Source organism: Prunus dulcis, chromosome 2 (genome assembly GCF_902201215.1).
Source record: "Prunus dulcis chromosome 2, ALMONDv2, whole genome shotgun sequence".
Lineage (NCBI taxonomy): Eukaryota > Viridiplantae > Streptophyta > Magnoliopsida > Rosales > Rosaceae > Prunus > Prunus dulcis.
In genome coordinates this window covers 20,508,998-20,529,682 of record NC_047651.1, presented here as the reverse complement: position 1 = coordinate 20,529,682, position 20,685 = coordinate 20,508,998, and the positions used below count along the sequence as shown (strand labels likewise).

The 20,685-nt window shown below is 40.6% G+C and overlaps 1 long non-coding RNA gene and 1 pseudogene across 1 annotated transcript; one reads left to right on the top strand and one right to left on the bottom strand.

Moving 5' to 3' along the window:
• Window positions 1-550: 550 nt before the first annotated feature.
• Window positions 551-1,793, bottom strand: LOC117617592. Its single transcript, XR_004584362.1, has 3 exons — window positions 1,440-1,793; window positions 1,329-1,356; window positions 551-822 (listed from the first exon to the last, which is right to left on the bottom strand). It is a non-coding gene; the product is annotated as an uncharacterized LOC117617592 (long non-coding RNA).
• A 1,707-nt stretch (window positions 1,794-3,500) lies between these two features.
• On the top strand, window positions 3,501-5,634 carry LOC117618352 (annotated as a pseudogene).
• The last annotated feature ends 15,051 nt before the right edge of the window (window positions 5,635-20,685 follow it).

Here is a 20,685-nt window from a genome sequence, read left to right as displayed (position 1 = left end):
AGAGAAGAGAAGGCAATGGATATTTTTAGAGCTAGCAACTCTCTCTTATATCAGTATATTTAGTCATTTTATACCATAATTTCTATAATAAAGAAAAGGGGAAAAAATTGTAATAAAAATAAGCTTCTCTATTATCTCGCCTGTCATTTTACCTATTTGCTTTAGCAATGTTTGGGCAGATGATTCAACCTAACAATGTATAAATCTGTATGTTACTTCTTTGGGAACTATGAGGGTGATATAAGCACTTCAAACGCTTCCACTTTGCAAGTCTTGAGAGCTGCAAAAGAATGGTGCGCTGATTGTTGATATCTGATATCTCACTTCTTCTGAAAGGTCACCATGCAAAAGAATGCTACGGCTCGACTAACTATTAGGATGATTATACAAAGATTCCAATCATGAAGATTATAGCCACTTTTTTATCAGCCATACTCCAGAATACCTGTAGAAAAAAAGGGAATAGTAGATAATCCAGATCAAAATAACAATTCAGAACAATCTACAAGTGGTTATTGTTATAGTTACTAAATTTTTAGCATGAGCGAACACTTCCATTTCAGTTCTCGGATTTACAAAGTTAGACTCCTCCATCAGCAGATTGCTAGATTAAGGGGTAACGTTTTCACTTTCAGTAGGTAATAGAATTCTAATCACTTTTTCAGATATAGGGAAATTGGCGCAATACCTTTCAGCATTTGCAATCACAAATGCTTCTAAAGCCCACCTAGGATAGCAAAATTTACCTAAAATCTTTAGAAATTCACTATCTTGTGGCCGTGTTGCTATAAGAGTCATCACAACTGGAAGAAGGACTGACGACTGCAAAGAACAGCAGTTTGTCAGTAAAATATCAATGGAATGTGAAAAACTAAATGAGCAGTTGACAATCTTTTAATTGAGCACAGAACAACATATCCTTCCAGTGTGTAAAGCCTACAAGTGGAAGTGTGATAATGGTTAAGACTTCTCAGACAACCACACACGCAGTGCAGCCATAATCTGATGCTTTGCATTGAATTCCTAGAGAGAACACACACACACACACACCCCTACCTACCTAACTTCTGCACCACACATCCCCATCATCCCAGGATTATCAAGAATCAAGAAAGTCCCCTTCTTTTTTTTTTTTCTTCTAGATTATGCTTCAAGTTTCAGCTTATGAAATTAAGATTGATTGAACCCACAGAAAACCCAGTTCGAGATTTAGACAAAAATAAACAAATACAACAAGAAATGAAAGATTAACAGAGATTCAGGCAAAATCAAAAGCAAAGAATTTTTCCAAACAAAGTAATAAAAGAGAGAAACATATCATACCATACCATCAGAGACATCAACTCCTTCTGAAGCCTACAACAGCATTGAAACAAACCAAGTTGTTGCGAATTGAATGATCTCGGGATCCAAACAGCGAATCCAAGAAAAGGACTGACCTTTTTGAAACGGAGGTGGTGTCGACAGGGATGGGAGAAGCAGGGGGCTTTTTCTGAGTAGTTGCCGGTGTTTGGTGCTGACGCTGGGGCTTTTTCTGAGCAATCCATGCACAAACTGAAGCAGAAGCTCTGCTAAACTGGAAAATCAGTTTAAGCTCTTCTTCTTTAACATCATGGACTCTCACTAGCAGCAGAAGCAGCCCTTGCAACTGGACTGGAATTCAGTGCAATGAAGCTGGCAGCATTGTTGAAATAAATTTGGTGGATTCTGGCCTTGATGGAACACTCAACAGGTTTGACTTCTCTGCCTTTCCTAATCTCTCTCCTCTCAATGTCAATTACAACAGTCTTATAATAAATGCATTTTTTTCCATTTTTCTGTAATATGCTCTGTAAAAAGAAATGAACGGCAGTTGTTTGTTGTATTGTATAAGAGGTTTGCACAATCATAAAGAAATTAACTAGCATGCAGAGAAACAGTGAATATGATAAAACTGAAACACAAACATCTTCAACCAAGGATAAAAGTTTTGGTGATGCTTGACGTCTTAATGTCAATGCAAAAAAAATTAAAAATTAAAAAAAATTAATTAAAAAAAAAAAAAAGAGCGCATCTTCAACGAGCATCTTCATCTTCAACCAAGGCGTCAAATGCCAGCTGGCGATGTTAGCGTTTATTTTTAACGGCAAGAAGCCTTCACGACCAAGCATATACGATGAGAGTATCGATATGAATTAAATTTCAAAATGAAATTATATTAGCTATGTAAAACACATGTAGAATTTTAATAAATTTCAAGAGAGGTTCATACGTGAATTAAGCTAGCTTTTACAATAAATTTGAGAAAGAACAAGCTTGAGTAAACCAAATACCTTTAAAATCTTCAAGTACAATGTAAGAGAAATAAATATGAGGAGAATAAGCTAGCTTTTACAGTTGAAGGCTTGGCACAATCCAAATTGGGGGTCGATTGACCATCTTCATTAAGGTCATGGCATCTGTGTTGTAAGGTTGCGAAAAGCTTCGATTTTTGACGTTATACACACCAAAATCATGAGGTTTACGAATTTCATTAAATATACATTCATTGTCATGGTTGAAGTATATGCAATTTGGCTGACATCCTAAAACTTCTGAAGCTAACACATATATTGAAGAGTTATCACCTAAAAAGATAGCAGCATCACCCAATGTTTTTTTTGTAATCCACTTGCGTTTTTCAAAATCCAATTTGAAAACCTTGAAGTTTGTCGTAACACGTTTGCGCGCATCAAAAGATAAAAGTTTGGTAAAATGATCGACTGCGTAAAATTTATTCTCAATGGCAGCAACTTCTTCAATCAGATGATACCTTTCATCAACAAAAGTCCACGTCATGTCTTTACCTAGTCTAATAAAAGCCACTTGACATTTATCTTGGTATATGACTGTAACAATGCATTCGTTTGCATTTAATATTGGGTCTGCTGAAAGACAAAATTGTTACAATCTGCAGCCCATGCCTCGCAATGCGGAATATTTAATTGAGGAAGACGAATGATGGAGTTTTCTTTCTTTCTCCCCCCTATAACCCTAAAGAATGGATTTATTAGGGTTATTGCATAATTCCTCTCCACAACTATTAACCAACCTTTTAAAGAACCACAAAATCTTTTATTTGGGACTCTTACTTGCAAATCCAGTAGCTTATCATCCATGACGTTGTAGACTTTCCATATATTATTTTTGCCAGTAGGAATCAAGAGCAATGGAGGAGAACGATGACAACTTAACCACAAGGGCAGGTTGAAGGCCAGTAGGAAACCCATTTGGATTAGGCTCTCTCTCTCTCTCTCTCTCTCTCTCTCTCTCTCTCTCTCTCTGCGCGCGTGCATGCATGCAAGAACACACACAAACAGAGCAGTTGTGAGTTTAACTTACGGCATCCTGCAAGTTTGAGTGATCTTTAAAGTGCTAGTCATAAACATATTCATATTATATAGCTACACAAGTTTTATATTTTATGTCAATCTTGTGCCAGGTCATGTCGTGTGATTCATGCCTAACATTTGAAATTGAAAATGCAGATTGCCGTTCATCTGTGGGCAACTGGAAGAGGGACTATATCATCTCTATCCTTTCTCATCATACGTGATGTGGCTTCTGTGTTTCGCTCTGATTGCTTTGACACCTGCTTTGTTAATACATATAAATCCTTTATTGGTCATTGCCAATTTTTGGAGCCTGTTCTATTTCAACACATACAATTTCTAAGAAACTCCTGTGTGGAGCTATGCTCTGTGGATCTGCAAAAAGCATCGAGGAAAGCATCGATGTCCATCCAGCAACTTGCTAAGATACTGAAGCAGGGTTTATTGACAAAGAAGAAGGTATTGCCACCATTAGTACAATCCTCTTGGCTGCTTGTTTCCTTAAATTCAGTTCAGGCAGATAATTTTTTTTGCCATTTCAAGTTAGTTTATGTGTGTGCGGGAGAGTGTACTTTACAAGAAATTATGGTATTTAGCATTTACCAGTGATATTTTCCCTGAAATTCTGCCTCATTTTCTATGGCCAGGAAGCGGTCAAGAAGATATGCAGTTGGCAGTACACTAGTTGCATTGATCTATGGGTTATGTTTATATCAGCCAACATACATGATTATGATCTTCATCCATTGCTCTTTACGATCATTCAGATTATAAATGGAGTGGCTGTCTTGTTTTCTGGACCCAGATATTTGCCTTTAAGAATCAAATGCATTCAATGGCTGAATCATCTCTCCTCTTCCACTGGCATTTTCATTCCTGTTGCCTCCATGGTGTTGGATATTCTGGAATATAAAATTGGCAAGGATGTCGGAAAACCTGGAAAAGACACCAATATTTTATGTTCTGTAAAGGTTAGGAATTAGTAACGTTAAAAAAATAAAAAAGTGTGCAATTTGGTTATGCAATTCGGTCTGGTTTTACTTATTTTTGGTACAGTTTCCAAAGCATATTGGTTAAAATCAAGGAACTTCCAAGAACAGTGTGTTCTATCTGTTATCGAACTGCTTGCAGCGCACTTTGCTCAGTGGAGTCATCATATTTCTTTTCCCGATCTGGCGACTATTCCCCTTGTCCGTTTGGGGAAGTTTCATGAGATAACCACTATAGAGAGTTTCAAGCGTATAGTGAAGCGTTTTATTGATCAGGTACAGTTACCATAGAAGAATTTAGTGTTTACTAATTGCATCTCTCTCCTTGACAAAGGAATTTATTTTCCGGAGGTAAGGACACTTGAGACATAGGTCTCTTATCTACTAATTTCCTCATTAGTAGGCCATAGCTCATTAAAAAATTTAGGGAGGCATGTGTGGTCTCAATATTCAGCCTGTACTGATATTATTTCATGCCTGGGTCCAGCCTGGTCAACCATCTTGTAAAATCGTATATTCCGAAGTTGTGTGAGGGAAATTCGAATAAAACTAATATATGGAAAAGAATGTTTGGCACAGTAATGGCTCCTTTATAGGCTTTTGTGAACTCACCAACATTGTTAATAGACTGCGTGTACTGCCTCCATGGCTGGCTGGTAATGTAATTAATGCGATAGGAATTATCTTTCTGATGTGACCAAAAAGCTCTGATTCTTGAACTGCAGGTGGAGCAAAACATTGAATTTGTGCGGAAGAAGAGAGATGAGGTGCCTTTTTCACCAAAAGATCAACAATCTGTAGAATCATTTCTCCAGGTCTGCATTCTTTGTGGTCATTATTTTCGGAACTTGATGAATGTGACTTGTTTTTTGATCTGTGAGATGGTTATTTCATGCAGCTTGAAAAGCACAGTGGCAATACTTCGTTTACACAATATTACAAAAGCATCATGGACGAGGCTGTTTCTAGAAATTTGGCCTTTTTTGAGAAGGTACAACACAGCAAACCTTATTTATATTAACAACAACGGGGGGAGGGGGAGAGGGAGAGGGAGAGAGACAAGTTTAGCAAACTCAAATCATTCTTTACTCCTGTTATGGTACTTGCTGCAGTTCTCTGAAGCAGAGGAAATCACCAAGAAAGCACAAAAGAAAATAAAGCTGTCTCAGAAAGAGAGGGTGACTGAAGGTGTTAATGGTAGACATTCAGGGAAAAGAAAAGGCACTGTGTCTGTTGACGGCGGCCGAGAAGAAAAGATGAGGAGAAAAGAAAATTCTTAATTGCTAAATCGCGTGAAACGACAATTTCTGGACCTTTATCAGATTCACTGAGCAAATTTTGATCCTATTGATAATCATTTCCAGTTTTGATGTCTCATTTAGATATGTTATTACAGAACAGACATGCATGGCAAGTTTTCTTTTCTTGAAAGAAACATCAGAAGGAAAGTTTTGTTTACATACACATGCAATGCGGAGGTGAACTATTCATTACAAAGGAAGCATTTCTTGTAATAATTTTTTATTTTCTTTATTGATATAAAAATGATTTAATTTGTGAAACCCAATAGAGGGAGAAAGAGATCTAAATTGAGAATAAGTTGGAGAATCTTAGTTTGAATATAAAAATTCATTTTCATGGTTGACTAATTTTTTTTTTTTTTTTTTTGGCAAGTTTAATGGTTCATCACTCTAGTCTGCAAAGTTGTGTGCGCCCCAACCCAATAGCCGTATATTTTAGAAAAGCAAAAGATCTAAACCTCATAAATAAATAATAATAAAAAAACTCAAAACACTCAATAGGATATCAAAGTAATTTAATAATCAAAATTAAATTCAATAGGGCCAACTTTCATTTTTTGGGTTTGTTTGCACATTCATAAAGAAATTAACTAGCCAGTCAGGTGTCACCGCGTGTAGTGAAACCATAAGCGTTTTTGTATCACGTCTTCAAGCATACATACACAATATGTTTTAAAATTATGGAAATGCGATGAGAGTATCGATATGAATTAAATTCCAAAATAAAATCATATTAACCTTGAAAATACTAGTAGAGTTTGAATAAATTTTCAAGACATGTTTATACGTAAATTAGATTAGGCATTCTCTTTCCAACCCAACACTAGTGCCCAATAACATCACCGGCCCAACCCACCACCGTTTGGATTGGACACACATATAGTCAGGTAACGTTTGGATGCCAAGCATCCCTTTCAAATCCAATTTCCTCAAATTTTTGGAGCGGGGCCTACTGAACCCACTTAATTGATTTTTAATTTAATTACTATATTTATGAAGGCAACTAAACTAATAAGTAAACCTCCACCAGATTCCAAAAAGATTTGGGTAAGTCTGCTACAAGTTTATATTGTAGAAAAACTATTATTAAAAAGAAGAAGGAGAAGATACAAATTAATTACTATGTTTGAGAACCTTCTAGATTGTTATGTATGTTACTAAACTAGGTAAAAAAATAAATTATTATTTCTACAACCTATAACTAATCCATCAACTTGTTGTCTCCATGGCAAACTTTGTTATTCTCAACATCGATCACCACATCAATAATGATCACACACTAATCCAAAACAAAACAAAAAATTCAAGGCCCACAGTAATAACAAAAATAAAAATAAAAATTCAAGGCTTGCCCTGTCCCACACACTAATTCAAAATATTATAAATAAATAAATAAATAAAATGTTTAATTCTGTGATTAAATTTAAGGCCACTCTACTAATAGGCAGAAATTAAGATATAACCACACCAAAAAAAAAAAAAAAAAAAAAAAAAAAGATAAATCAAAATCTGAACCAAAAAGAAAGCGGATAAATCAGTAAAAAAAAAAAAAAAAAAACCAATAAAGACAAGCGCGCGTGCACACGTGCTCCACGGGGGATCATCTGCTCCCCAACTCAAGACCAGACACATAAGAAACGCGAGACGAGACGAGCCGAGTTGGTTGTTTGGCTGGCAAGAAATTTCACCCGCAAGAAATCTAGGCTACAATAGTATCTAAATTCAGACGCTCATGCATGCATTTCATATGATTATCATCAAATCAAACACCTGTTGACAGATAACCGATATAGGTATAGCAATCAAAAGCCATCATCGGCCAAATCCAAGAACACATGGGCGTAGAAGAATTCAGCATATTCAAGCAAATTCACCAATTAGTTCATCATCGACTTATAAACCAGATAGACAAATTCAGAATTTTTTTGAACTAGGAATATAGTAGATACACATGTACTAAACTGAGTAGATAGATCTTCCGAAATGACAACCGGTGCCGGAACTAGGAAGCCGAAACTCCCAAGTCCCCCAACCACGAATGCTCAGTTGTGGCCTCCACATTTCTGTAAAAGAAAGCCAAACACTGTGTTAATTAAATTTTCCAAGTTAAACATATACTTTTGAAATTAATCTAGCAAAAGGAAACCTTACCTTTCTGTTGGATGGAAGGTGATTGGCGTAATCCACGTAAGTGATGCTAAAATATGAAAACTATGAGAGAATATTTGTTTGTGGGAATTTTCTGTGTATTCTTCTTCTTGTAGGAGTAGGAGGTCATATTTATAATACAACGAAACTTGAATGGGCAAGTAAATAATAAATTCCTAAATCTATTTACAGTAGGAAATCAGAAATTAAAGTAAATTAATTACAATTATAATAGGAATTCTTGGTGTGTAAGGAAAGTAAGTCAATATCCACAAGTCACGCCAATACTCCCCCTCATGTTGGTGCATAGATGTCGCCAATACCCAACTGATCCAGTGAATTGTGGAATGCTTTACTGGAAATCGCCTTTGTCAAAATATCCGCCAATTGATCCTCGGATTTCACAAACGGAAACTGAAACACTTTAGCATCAAGCTTCTGTTTGTTGAAGTGTCGATCCACCTCAACATGTTTAGTACGATCATGCTGAACCGGATTCTATGCAATGGCTATAGCAGCCTTGTTGTCACAAAAGAGATTCATTGTGGATGTAGGTTTATACCCAAGTTCAGTAAGCAACTTTCTTAACCAAAGAAGTTCACAAATCCCTTTAGTCATGCCTCTGAACTCGGCCTCTGCACTGGATAAAGCTACTACATTCTGTTTCTTGCTCCTCCATGTCACCAAATTACCTCCCACGAATGTGAAGTAACTCGATGTGGATTTTCTGTCTGTTACATTACCTGCCCAATCTGCATTTGAATAACCATCAATATTTAGATGACCATGCTTTGAGAACATAAGTCCTTTTCTAGGTGCAGACTTTAAATATCTCAGTATCCGAAGAACTGCATTCATGTGGTCTTCACTTGGAGAGTGCATAAATTGACTGACAACGCTCACCGCATAAGCAATGTCTGGTCGAGTATGTGACAAATAAATCAATCTTCCCACTAACCTTTGGTATCTTTCTTTGTTAGTTGGAACTTGATCCGGATATTCTCCAAGATGATGATTCTGAAGAATAGGAGTGTCCGCAGGTTTGCAGTCTAGCATTCCTGTGTTTGTCAACAAGTCCAAGACATCTTTCCTTTGAGAGAGAAATATGCCTTGCTGCGATCGAGCCACCTCAATTCCCAAGAAATACTTGAGTTCACCTAGATCCTTCATCTCAAACTTAGTAGCTAAATAGTCTTGTAGCTGTGTTATTTCCTGTTTATCATTCCCAGTAATAATCATATCATCAAAATAGATTATTAATGCTGTTACCTTCCCTTTCCGATGTTTCAAGATCAGAGTATGATCTGAGTTGCACTGTTTGAAACCATTGTTCTTCATTGCCATGGTGAACTGTCCAAACCATGGACGTGGTGACTGTTTCAATCCATACAATGCTTTTCGTAACCTACAAACTGTTCCAGTCTGAGTAGTATTATATCCAGGAGGAATGTCCATGTACACCTCCTCCATGAGTTCGCCATGTAGAAAAGCATTCTTTACATCAAACTGGTGTAGTGACCAATCCAAATTAGCTGCAAGAGACAATAAGACTCTGACGGTGTTTAACTTTGCAACTGGAGCAAATGTTTCTTCATAGTCTATACCATAGGTCTGTGTGTACCCTTTTGCCACAAGTCTTGCCTTGTATCGCTCGATAGATCATCTGCATTGTGTTTTATAGTAAACACCCATCTACATCCGATAGTCTTTTTTCCTCATGGTATAGTCTCCAATGTCCAAGTCTGATTTTTCTCAAGAGCTTTTATCTTCTCTTTTATAGCTTGGACCCATTTAGGATCTTTCAATGCTTCAGAGACCTTGGTTGGAATATGAATAGCAGACAACTGATGCACAAAAGCCTTGAGTGGTTCAGACAGCTTCTCAGTGGATACATGATTTGCAATTGAATACTTGGATGTCTTGCCAATATCAAGTGAATAACGGTTTGGTAGCTTCCCATGATTTTGCCTGAAAGGTAATTGATATCCAATAGTTTTATCCTCTAAATGCACAAGTCTAGTAGGAGTAGTTACCTCAAGGATATTCTCAGGAGATTGCTCTGTTGGTACTGTTGAATTAGAGGGAGGGTCTTCATCTTGTTGTTCTGTATTGTCTGTAGGTGTGAGACTCGGATCAGAAATATCTTCACATGACAATTGATCGAGATGAATGGGCGATTGATTGCTTTTCGGTAAAGAGTAATCTGGTGCTCCAGACTCGGGACGATCAATCATTTCTGTACATAGGGGAATTTCTTCGTTTTCCAAGTTGCTCCAATTCAGCTCTTCACTTTGTATCTCCCCCTGAAGCGTAGAATTGGATGATGGGTCATGAAAGAACAGCTCAGATTTCAGAAAGGTCACATCCAAAGTGACATAGGTACATCGGGTAGGCGGGTGATAACAGCGGTAGCCTTTCTGATGAGTGGCATAACCCACAAAAACACAACGAAGCGTACAGGGATCAAGTTTGCTACGTTGATTTTTGTGAAGATGAACAAAAGCCACACATCCAAAGATTCGGGGTGTAAGTACCAAAACAAATGGCAGAGGTTTGTGTTGCGCAAGCACCTGTAAGAGAGTTTTAAAGGTCAATACACCAGAAGGCATGCGGTTGATCAGGTGAACTGCGGTGACAATAGCATCATCCCAATGATGGCGAGGAACATGATTTGGTAGGGGTCGAGGTCGTCAAAATAGGATCTTGATTCCGGATCGGGTTCGGGGTCATCAAAATAGGATCCTGTTCAGGATCAGATTCGGTGCCAAAGTCTGCATCTGTAGGAGCTGAGCCATNCTGGACACTCAACTCAGCCATGTTTGGTTGAGAAGGAGAGAATGAGTCGGTGGTGCTACCTCCACGAGGGTTGAAAAAATCAACCCCCATAGTGGCGGCGGGGGTTTGAAACTAGAGTCAGCAATTCCAAGATCCCTGCTCTGATACCATGCTAAAATATGAAAACTATGAGAGAATATTTGTTTGTGGGAATTTTCTGTGTATTCTAGAGTCAGCAATTCCAAGATCCCTGCTCTGATACCATGCTAAAATATGAAAACTATGAGAGAATATTTGTTTGTGGGAATTTTCTGTGTATTCTTCTCCTTGTATGAGGTCATATTTATAATACAACGAAACCTGAATGGGCAAGTAAATAATAAATTCCTAAATCTATTTATAGTAGGAAATCAGAAATTAAAGTAAATCAATTACAATTATAATAGGAATTCTTGGTGTGTAAGGAAAGTAAGTCAATATCCACAAGTCACGCCAACAAGTAAGGAAGTGTGCTCCGCCTGCAAGGCACACTTCCTCACTTACGTGGATTACGCCAATCACCTTCCATCCAACAGCAAGGTAAGGTTTCCTTTTGCTAGATTAATTTCAAAGTATATGTTTAATTTTCCAAGTTAAACATATACTTTTGAAATTAATCTACCAAAGGAAACCTTACCTTGCTGTTGGATGGAAGGTGATTGGCGTAATCCACGTAAGTGAAGAAGTGTGCCTTGCAGGTGGAGCACACAGTGGTCTTGTTCTTCATTCCATGGATCTCGTTGGAGTGATCTTGAAATCCACACATGGTATGAAAGCTACGGTCGCAGAGGTTGCAGGGAAACAGCTCATTTTCCCTAGCCATTTTCCTCTCTCTCTTGCTTTTTCCCATCTTCTCACATTAAGAATTGTTCGGGGACTCAGAAAATGGGAGAAAGAAGTTGTTTGGGGACTCAGAAAATGGGGGTTTAGTTACTTGATAATGCTCTGTTTATATAGCCGGAAGAATGAAGGTGGTGCTCTGTTTTAGTGACCGGCTATTTTGCTTTTTGGGTAAAATTGTAATTTACTTTTTTATTATTTATTATTTTTAAAAACAAAAAGAAAGTAGGTTGTGAATATATTTTAACTCTTTTATTTTAGGTGTGCGCCTGTCGAGGTGTGAAGACCTTGGGGGAGAGGCGGTGGAGGCTGGTCTCCGGCGGCGGAGACACCGAGTCCGTCGACAATGCCGCCGTCTGACTTATTTTGGGTATGTGGCTCTCTCTCTCTCTCTCTCTCTCTCTCTCTCTCTCTCGTATTTTGTATGTGAGCTGAAATGGGTTGTGTGCAGTTTTTTCCTTTGGTCTGTTTGTCTGCCTTTCTAGTGTTTTGAGGCTTTTCATGAAATCATCTTTGACCAAAAACACTGTGCAGTTCCAAATTGGGAATTATAATCTTTGGATTATGAAGAGTTACATTAACCATAAGGATTAAGAAGTTCAGATTTAGGAGGAAACCCATTTGGATTAAGAAGTTTAGGTCATGCAAACTGGATGCATCAGTAATTAAATATCGGCTATGATGCTTTGGAAATCATAGGTTTGATATGGTAGGTGGTATCTCCTGTTTTTATTGAGAGGCACTGCCCATTATGAGGTGATTGTGGGAGCAAATTTTCCACGAGAATATTCGATTGGAAAGATTCTCCTTTCTTCCTAGCCGCCTCTTTCTCTTTGCAAAATAGAACAAATAAGAGGACCACACCCGAGGGGTGTTAGCCAAAGGCCTTCCGATGCCTTAATTAGTTCAGTTGAATCGTATAGAAAACAATAGCTAATAGGGTACGGAGATACGTTTATAATATAAACCGAGCGACCGGAGACTTATGTAAAAAAAAAAAAAAAAAGAGAGAGGAGATAGCTAAGGTCTGTGAGGGAAGGTCTCTACAGAGGTTTTAGTCGTAGTTCTGACATACCTCATCCTTGTGCGTAACCAAGTATTTATAGTGGCCTTGGAGAGGTTGGTGGGGTTGGTGTGGTTGGTGGGGTTGGTATATTTAGGGATTAAGGATTTAACCGAATTCCTAATTAAGGCGAGGATCAAGTAACCCCCAATTTGATTAGGTAATTCCTAATTAGGTTAGGTAACTCCCAATTAGGTTAGGTAACTCCTAATTAGGTCAAATAATTCCCAAATTGATTGGCCTAATTATTTGACCTAGGGTTCAGGTTTAATTTGGTTCCCACAAATGCCCCTCAGCTTTTGCATAGCGCATGGTGGCATGTAGGAGATGTGAATCAACTATTGGGCTGTCCAGCTATAATTGGGCTTCTTTCTGTGACTTGGGCTCCTTTTGTAGATTGGGTTCCCAAATGGAGTGAGCTTTTGACTATTCTTGGAGTTGAGTTCCCAGTAGGAACGGGCTTGTGATTCCTTCTTGACCTAGGATGCCCAACCTGTGTAAATGCATGGCTTCTCTTCACTCTTCTTCACATCGCAAACTTACTTCTCTACTTTCTAGCTTGAGAGAGATTTTGGAGAATTTGTATTGCTTGTCGAAGAAAGGAGTTGCCGTGCATCCTAAGGTAAGTTGAGCATGTATATTTCTTTTTCTTTGTCCCTTCTTCTTTTTTGCGGCAAATGCCAGCTGGGGGAAGTCAGGCTAGTTGTTGTCGTGACATGCGACGGTTGGCAGTTGGCGGCAGCTGTGGTGGAACAGGTGCTCGTAAATGGACCAGCTGCTGCCTATCATCGCAGGTCTAGGCTAGAGCATGCTGGGCCTCGCACATTGCAGGCCACGTCTGTTGAGAGGGTATCGGGAGGAAGTTGGTGGTCTGCCCCCTGCCCAGGATGTTGAGAGTTGGAAGCATAATGGTTCAGACTTAGATGACCTGCTGGCTGGGCAGGAGGAGTGTTCTACCGAACTTTCCTTCAAAAGGGAATGCTAATGTCAAGTCTTCAAAAAATGAAGCTGCGACATCGCTGGCGAAAGATGTGTCCCTGTTTGAGGAAGAAGCCAAGGATCCCTTCTGCTAAGAAGACTCAAGTAAGAGCGGTTTCATCGTCATCTGCCAGGGTCAAACATCTCGTTGGTGTAGATAGCAGGATGGTTGGTGGTATGCGCGGTGTTCATGGTGTTCTACTCGAGCCTCATGCTGACAAGCTTGAAAACCATGATCTGCTTCTTGGAACAGCTCTTGCCTGATCTCGTTCTGCCGAGCGTCAAAGAGATGCAAATATTCCTCTTTGAAGTTCGAGTCATTTACATCAGTCAAAGGATGAAGATCGAAGCGGGAAGTCTGCTCATGATCCAATTGTTGAGTCACGAGCAGTCAATTGTGAAGTTGATTCAGCATAATTGACTCCTTTGGAGGTGAGGTTGGCGGAAGCTAAGAAGACGAGAGAGTCATCTGCCCAGGCAAAGGGATCTTCAATGTCAGCGGTTGATCCCAAAGTGAACAAGTCCAGCCTTGTAGGGGATGCATGCTTGTTTGACCTGCTCAAGATGAACTTTCTATCAAACCTGTTCTCCTATGCTGAATTGGTCTATCACATCCGTCAGGTCGGCGATCTTGGCACCTTCTTGAGTATTTCCTTGGAAAAACAAAGGGAAGCGACATTTCATCTGCTTCAAAAATGATTGGTTTTTGCTGTTGAGAATATCCAGAATTCATCTGTTGTTGCCCCCTCTTCAGCTCAGCTCAGCGAGCTGGAGAAGAAGAAGGTTGAACTGGCTAGTAAGCTTTTTGCCGAGCAGGCCTGTTATGAGAAGAAGACGTCTGATTTGAGGGCGATGATATTAAAGCTAAAAAGCTCCCTTGCCGAAAAGGATTCTGAGGTTAACTCTTCTGCTGCTGACTTGGCTAGTCGAAAAGATGCCTTCTTTCGTCTCGAGCCCAAGAAGGCTGATATCTCCCTCATCTATGACAAGCTTCTGGCTAGAGTTCGCGCTCACCACAAGTCTGCAGAGAAATTCAAGTTTGAAGCCACCATAGATGCGTACAAGTTGGGCTACTTGCACTGCACAAATGGGATGGCTTCGTTCTATGCAATTGAAAATGGTGACATTGAGGCGCTCTGCTCGAACTTGTTCCTTGTGCAAAGTGAGCAAGTTAATGTTGTGAATATAGAAGGGACCGAGGAAGCAGTAGCTGAAAAGGATGGAGCAGAGGAGGACGTAACCGATGAGATGGCAGCAGATGTCGCGGAGCAGGCAGGTGGAGCTGTTGAGGGCGTGGCTAATCAGGCGGATGCTGAAGATGCTATATATCATGGGTTTCCTGTCGGCGTCTCAGAGTAGATGAAGACTTCTTTATTTCTTTCCAGCTTTTGTAGTTCGCTTTCTTGTTTAAAATATTTGGTCATGTTTGACCATCTTTTTGCTGAACTCAGCCTGTTGGTCACCTTGCTATGGAAATTTCAATTGCTTTTTCTAACTTCAATTTCGCATGGTGATAGTGTCGTGTGAACTGCTTGAGCGTTTCTGGGTTGTGGCATGTCCGGCTTACGTCCTATGACATGTCGATTAGTGTGACCAGTTTGGTCTACGTCTGAAAACGTGTCGACGAGAGTGGCCCGTTTAGCCTACGTTAGGAGACATGTCGATGACTGTGACCCGTTTGGCCCACGTTCGGAGACGTGTCAATGAGAGTGACCCATTTGACCTATGTATGTTCAGAGACGTGTCGATGTGTATGGCCCGTTTGGTTTATGTCCGGAGACGTGTCGATGAGTGTGCGCCGTTTAGCCTACGTCTGGAGACGTGTCGATGAGAGTGGCCCTTTTGGCCTACGTCTGGATACGTGTCGATGAGAGTGGCCCGTTTTGCCTACGTCCGGAGACGTGTCGATGTGTGTGGCCCGTTTGACCTACGTCCGGAGACGTGTCTATGTGTGTGGCCCGTTTGCCCTACGTCCGGAGACGTATCGATGTGTGTGGCCCGTTTGGCCTACATCCGGAGACATGTCGATGTGTGTGGCCTGTTTGGCCTGCGTCCGGAGACGTGTCGATGTGTGACCCGTTTGGCCTACGTCTAGAGACGTATCGATGAGAGTGGCCCGTTTGGCCTACGTCCGGAGATGTATCGATGTGTGTGGCCCGTTTGGCCTACGTCCGGAGTCGTGTCAATTGCTTTTGTGAACACTTCATTGGAAAGAGAAGCTTAAACATGTATTGAAGTCTACTTGACTACATTGCTTTATTAAACAAAAGAGATGAGTTGCAGGGGTAACATCAAAAGTAACTTGTCTTCAATAGAGGTGAGGGAAGCCTAGCCGCCTGCTTGGAGCAGAGCTGATAGGCAAGGAGCTTCGTGGATAGTACCTTCGGAGGTGATGGGCATTTCGTTGTCTTAAAACTTCCTTCCCTTAAAATATGATGTCGGGATTGTCTTCCATGACTGGGTAGCAGGTGACATCTTGGGAGACCTGCGCTTGTCGCTTGCTTGATTTTTCTCTTATGCTCCTCGGTGGTCAACTCGGGCTCTTAAAGTCGGCTAAGATCGTGCTGATCCATATGACTTTTTTCGTGGAGGTTCGTTGGCAGCTGCGTCACGATCTTTGATTTGCTGGATAGTTTCCCTTGCGATGAATTCTTTGCAATGGCCGTCTCCGACCAGTTCCTTGAGGTGTTTTTCCAGGCGAAGCAATCATTTGTGTAATGACTGTGCCCTTCATGGAATTCGCAGTATCTACTGGTATCCTTCTTAGTTGGGTTTCCCTTCAAAGGCGATGGTTTCTTCAACGAAGGCATGTTTGGTTTCTTCAACGAATGCATGTTCTTTACTTGGGCTATGATCTGCTGTATCGGAATAGTGAACTTAGTGTAGCTCTCAGTTGTTGGAGCACCTCCCTGAGGCTGTAATTCGTGCTTGCCCCCATCCTTGTCTTTTATCATGTCGTTTCTTTGGCTTGCCGGCTCAACCGGTTGATCGGCTTGCTTGGCAGCTTTTCTTTGCTGCGGTCCAGTCATTGTCCCAAAGTGCATAGCGCTCTACTGTCGCAAAGACTTCTACTAGTGTTTGGTAGAGAAAGATGGTCAGCTCGCGATACAGCTCACTCTCAATTGGCAAGACCTTCTTGAAGGCCGATGACGCAATTCGATCGTCACATCTAATGATGTTTGCCATTTCTGCTTTGAACCTCTTGATGTAATCTCGAAGGGATTCATCGTCCTTCTTTTGCAGGTTGAACAGGTGGTCAGGGTTCTACTTGATCGTCCGATAAGAAGTGTATTCTTTGATGAAGACGTAAGCTAGCTCCTTAAAGCTGCTAATCGACCTAGATGGAAAGGTGTGAAACCTGTCTTGGGCTGCTCCTTGCAAGGTCATTGCAAACACCTTGCACATCAGCTCGTCGTTAGCCTTGTAGAAGATCATGATACTTTTGAAGTGCTTTAGATGGCTCTCAGGATCGGAATCCCCTTTGAAATGCGTGAATGAAGGCGTTATGAATCGCTTCGGGTGAGCAGCCTGCTCGATATCGAGGGTGAAAGGCGTAGAGTTCACCTGGTCTATCTCCTTACGTAGTGAATCCTCGAAGTTTCCTCCGGTCTTCAAGTATCGAAGTCGGTCATTCACGAGCTTCTCGACGTCTTCTACACACATTGCTAGTCGGCTACATTGGCGACCTACACTATATTGACTGACTTCCTCATTGTACTCCAAGGGTCGACCTTCTCGCCTGCACTGCCAAGGTGGTGCGTTGGTGGACTATGCTTGTGAAAGATTCTCTGTAGCTTGTTAGTGAGAGTCGACTCTTCGTTGGTGAGCAGCGGAGCTCCTTTCTTCATGATCCTCATTGTGAGGGTTATCCAGTTGTCCTCCCTGGAATCTTTGCCTTTCATGAATGCTCCTCTGCGAGCGGATAGCTGAGCGTATTTCTTCACGATCCTCGTTGCGATGGTTGTTTGGCTGACCTCCTTAAGGACCTAGCCTTTGATGTACATTTCCCTGCGGGCCCAGGCGGGCATGGATGTCAGGTCGTGGGCCCAGCCTCTCGCGCATGTCGTTCCTTAGGCTCAACCTAGATGGGTGACTTCGTCTGCTCTAAGTGTGGCTCGCGGATGCTTGTGAAATGTCAGCAGGCCTATCACGTTGTTGTCCCTCACCTTGTCTGCTTACTCCTACTCGACCTGCTTGGTACCCATCGTGTTCGTCCATCCTTCTCTCTTCTCCCGCTTGTCCAAGGCCAAGGTTTTAAACCAAGCTTATTTGGTTGAGGAGCTGCCTCATCAGACTGCTTTGGTCGTCCATTCTCTGAGCTAGCTGGCCAACTCTCAGACTAAGGTCTGCTTGACTTCGTGGATCGGGAGGAGAGAAGTGTGTGGAGTGTGGAAGCAATGGAGGGAATGCTTGAAGTTGCTCCAAGACCGGGCCTAAGTCGGCGGTGGTAACTAGCCCATCTTGATGGGAGGTTCCACCATATTCGGCGGCGGTGGCTGGTGCGGTGGTCTCAGCTAGAGGTCTGGTAGGTGGCACGGTGGTGAGAGGTGGTGGTGCCACCATGTCGATCGCGGGATCGTGGGTGGAATGGCTTTGGGCCGTTGTGGATCTAGCCATCGTGGCAGTTTTGCCTCTCGTCTTCTTGCTTCCAACCATGGTTGTTTGGAAGGATTCGGTGGATTGGAAAATATGAGGAACGGATTCCTTGAGCACGCGTTGAGTATAACTCATGCTCTCAATGAAAGCACCACTTTGTGGGAGCAAATTTCCCACGAGAATATTTGATTGGAAAGATTCTTCTTTCTTCTTAGCCGCCTGTTTCTCCCTGCAAAATAGAACAAATAAGAGGATCACACCGGGGGGTGTTGGCCAAAGGCCCTCCGATGCCTAAATTAGTTCAATTGAATCGTATAGAAAATAATAGCTAATAGGGTACGGAGATATGTTTATAATATAAACCGGGCGGCCGGAGCCTTATGTAAAAAAGAGAGAGAGATAGGAGATAGCTAGGGTCTGTGAGGGAAGGTCTCTACAAAGGTTTTAGTAGTAGTTCTGACGTACCTCATCCTTATGCGTAACCAAGTATTTATAGTGGCCTTGGAGAGGTTGGTGGGGTTGGTGTAGTTGGTGGGTTGATGGGGTTGGTGAGGTTGGTGTAGTTGGTGGGGTTGGTGTGGTTGGTGAGGTTGGTATATTTAGGGATTAGGGATTTAACGGAATTCCTAATTAAGGTGAGGATCAAGTAACCCCCAATTTGATTAGGTAATTCCCAATTAGGTTAGGTAACTCCTAATTAGATCAAATAATTCCCAAATTGATTGGCCTAATTATTTGACCTAGGGTTCAAATTTAATTTGATTCCCACAGTGATGATCATAGCATATGCTCTACTATGTCATTTCCCGTAATTGTCTCAGTTTTCCGTTCCTTGTAAAAGAAAGCACGAGTAGGCTTGATGGCGGCCCAGGCCGGAGCTTCCATGCACAAGTCGTTAAGTATGATGTTTTTTGTTCAAAATTCGTTGATTGGCATGTCCACCAGTAACTTTGGTAAGTACATTAATTGTTTAATAAGGGAGATTATCGTTTTGATAATGAGGGCCATTCTCCAAACCACCCCAAATAATAATAATAACAAGCGATAGCTCTCCCTATTACTGAGGTTCTCTCAACAAACAAAAAAATAGCGAAATAGTTCTAGCAACAACCTAGTTTTGTAGGCTTTGCCTGAGGCATAGACCCAATTTCTACTCTACAAGTAAAGTGATGAATTGATGGGCCATAATGTCATTGTTTATATGGTGTGTATGAATTTGACCCTAGTAAAATGACATGAGATTGGGATATCTATAAAATATGGGGGGATGGGTTGGAGATAAATATGAAAAGGGGAAGGATGCAAATACAATGCCATTGCAAGCATAGAGTGAAAGGGGAAGTTAACGCAGAAATAGGAGGCACCAGGGAGGGAGGGGTTAACTACCAGCTTTGAGCTTCTACAACCTTTGTTTTCTTGTCCCCCTTCAATAAATACTCACTTCAATTCCATGTCCTCGCTCACTCACTAGAGGCCAACCCACATTTGTACTCTGCAAGCATGCACCCATTACACCCGTTTTTTAAAGTCAGGATAGGTTTACACTCATTGGGTGTCTCGGCCTATACTAAATGGAAATTTATTTAAGACAATGATCATGAAACTCACGCTTTTATATGGGACTTGCAAAACCCAATATGATGACTTATATAAACCAAATATCTCTAGAAGCAAGCTTATTTTGTTTTCTCCCTTGGTTTTTTTTTTAATTAGATCATTGGATAAGGTTGTAATTTAGATCATTGGATAAGGTTATTTATTGATGAAACAACATGGTGTGAGTAGTTTATAAGCACTAGCAAATCAATAAAAGAATAGTGGAACACTAAAACGATGGTTTGTTAGAGGTTTTTAATCGATCTTATTCCAATATTCATATTGGTGTGTGTTCAATTCAATCAATCAACGTTCCTCTTCTTATCTCTAAACAAGCAATCAATCTAATCTTCAGTTCAGGCTTTTGGGGCAACAATTCCATAAACAAATTAGTACTTCCAAGTGTGCTTGTATTTTATATTGAAACACAACGTCTTTAGAACCAGCGGAATGAAACAAAGATTGAAAAAACCTTTGTGTGTTTCTTTTTAATAATGATTGAAGTTAGGAGAGTGAAAACTGGGATAATTACTGGACACATCTCCTCCTGGTTTGGATGAAGCTATTGCAATTCCAAAGGTATGTCTTTTCTGGCTTGCCAACATGCACACAATCTTTTTTGCTCTTCCTGTTTTTTTCACCTTAATTATTAATATTTAGTTGGAATTAGGCAAGATATTGATGCTGTTTTTGTCACCTCAACATTGCCAGACTTTTTTGGATGCATCAATTGGCAAGATATTGATGTCAACTTAGAATGAACAACTACGGATATGTGTGTGTGTGTGTGATTGTGTCCTTTTCTTTTATGGATATAGTTTATGAGCAATTGAACACTCCTTTGAAGTTTGCTAGCAAAAAAAAACAAAAACAAAAACAAAAAACAAAAGAACACTCCTTTGAAGTTTGATAGCTAACACTCCTTTGAAGTTTGATAGCTATACCTAATGTTCTAATTACTTGATTCTAGTTAAGAAAAAAATGAGGGAAAAAACAAAAGAACACTCCTT